Source organism: Callithrix jacchus, chromosome 2 (assembly GCF_049354715.1).
Source record: "Callithrix jacchus isolate 240 chromosome 2, calJac240_pri, whole genome shotgun sequence".
In the NCBI taxonomy this organism is placed as follows: domain Eukaryota; kingdom Metazoa; phylum Chordata; class Mammalia; order Primates; family Cebidae; genus Callithrix; species Callithrix jacchus.
The window spans coordinates 202,757,313-202,759,636 of NC_133503.1; the positions used below are offsets into that span (position 1 = coordinate 202,757,313).

At 46.0% G+C, this 2,324-nt stretch overlaps 1 long non-coding RNA gene across 1 annotated transcript; it reads right to left on the minus strand.

The window, feature by feature from the left end:
* Nucleotides 1-616: 616 nt before the first annotated feature.
* On the minus strand, nt 617-1,945 carry LOC144581522 (uncharacterized). Its single transcript, XR_013532415.1, has 2 exons — nt 1,704-1,945; nt 617-1,591 (listed from the first exon to the last, which is right to left on the minus strand). It is a non-coding gene; the product is annotated as an uncharacterized LOC144581522 (long non-coding RNA).
* Between the last annotated feature and the right edge of the window lie 379 nt (nt 1,946-2,324).

Genomic DNA, 2,324 nt, shown 5'->3' on the forward strand with positions numbered 1-2,324 from the left:
ATCTTTAGGGGCCGCTCTGCGAATACCCTTTTTGACAAAAATCATAGATACCGCGTGACCGTGGCTAGTTGAATTGAGTTTTTAACTTCCATTCCTGTGGAATGGGCACTGATTTTGAATTATGTTACCATTTATTACAAGGCCCAAAACGTACAGTCTCCAGGCCTTTTCCCGGCTCCCGAATTCTATGTAATTAGCGTAGATTTTTAAGCATACATTTTAACCATACGTTTTAAAAAGTGGTGCTGCGTGCCTGTGCTCAGACGGACACACGGTTCTGGACGACGCCTGGAAACCACGGCGAAACCACGGCTGCCGGAATGAGAACGCCTCAACGGCACCAAGTCAAGTGCATTTTGCAATTGACCTATTTTGAGGAAAGATGAATCGGCGAGCGGTTAGCTAACTCCATCAATGGGTTAATAATTTTGCGTGCTATTCTTTCTTGAAAAGGCTTATTTAAATGTTTATCAGTTGTGCAAAGCGGAGCCTCGCCGGCGAGTCACCAGGGATGGCTCATCATTGCCTATGCATGGGAGCGTTGTAGGAAGATTAAAATAACATTGAGTAGATTCTGTAAATGAAGGAGAGAACTAACGGAAGCCTCCAGAGTCCATTATAAATTTTAATAATACATCAAGGTAATGTAACTGAATAACCGATCTCTAAGGGAAGAAACACAACATTTGGCTAATATTACAATTTAAATTACGAAAACAAAAAGAGCTTTTAGTTAATCTTGTCTTTCTGCTTTTATTCTTCAGGCCCTGTTTTATTTTCCCTGAATCCAAAACACCATGTAAACAAATAAAAGTACGGGGAAAATAAACAGTTTGGCATCTCAGTAGATTAATTAATGCGCTTCAGCCTTGGCACCAGTAGGCGAAAATTATGTGCATAAATAATATCACTAATTAAAAAGATGCAGATTAACATGCAAATAATGCTAATGAGGATCTGCAATTCCAGAGTGGGCTCGCATAACATCAACAATTTAATGGGTTGGAAGGCTCGTGTTTGCATTACATTAATAAATTTCAAAGACCTTGCATAAAAAAGTTCTGTCGGAGCCTCTGTTTCCCACTTGTAAGTTGTAAATTCTGTGGGCAGTCGCAAGCACTCGTCAGCAGATGCCAAAGTCATTATCTCAGAGACTGTTGAGAGGAGCCTCGTGCCAGCGTGACCAGCTGCTGGGAAGTGGGCAGTAGACGCGATCCCGTGCCAATTATTCATATTATTTGGGTAGTCTTGATATTTATTTAAACTGATTAATATTTTGTGCTCTGCATCTTGATCTGGAGGGAAATCATTTTAAGCAAGCAAAGTTTAAAAAAAAAAATAAAAACCTTATCAGCCTTTGATGTGTCGTGGAAGTTGAATGCATAATGGAATTGATTAAGCAGACATAATTCCAAACCACAGACAAAAACAACATGAAGTGTCTTTAATGATGTCATATCATGTTGAAATAAAGTATTACGGCATTGCAGGCTGAGTGGGCCGCCGTCCATCCGGCTCTACTGCAGGACCGAAGGCTGGTCGGCTGCAAACACTGTTTGCTTTGCTCTTGGCTGCATGCACGATGATGCTTCTGTGGGTGGATTTTTAAGGAGAAAAGCAAAGACTGAGAAAGGCCACATTCAATTCCTTCCCAAAACACCAAACTACCTTCCTCCCCCTCCCCGGCCAGTTCTCATCCTCACCCGATCCTGAGCAGGGGCCTCTCCGGGCCAGTCCTCCACATCACGACATGCTGGAACAGTGCATGTGGCAGTTGGCCTCGAGGGTCACCAGAATCCCGATCTTCTGCCAGTGAGCTGTCCACACTCAGACTCTCCAGAGGGTTGAAAAATGTCCTCTCCCTGGAAGCTGGCGGTGAGAGTTTCAGGATTCCTGAGAGCAGCCCCATTGCATTCTACAGGGCCAGAATCAACGTGGTCAAGTCAGCAGACAACCAGCAACTTGGTGCCAAAGTAAAGCTCCACCTCGAGTAGCTGTGGGAGGGGGCGCCGGCTGGCGGCTCCCAGAATGCAGCTCCCCACGCCAGCGCAGCACTCCTTCTCTGCGAAAGGCGAGAGGAGCCACTATTCCTTGCACACCAGCCCACGTGCCTCCAGCTGACACTCTGCCCTTTCCAGGTCCCTGCATTCACAGCCATCCTGGCTCCTGGAGCGACTCTGTGCTCACCTCTCCCAAGTATGCTTGATTTAGGATGGTCAGACTTGTGTCTCCTGACCTAAGCCTCCCACTGTGGGGAGAGCTTGGCTCTCTCCTCCTGCTGCCAGACCCACCCCATGGTGTTGACCTGTGGAGGGTTAGGAGAC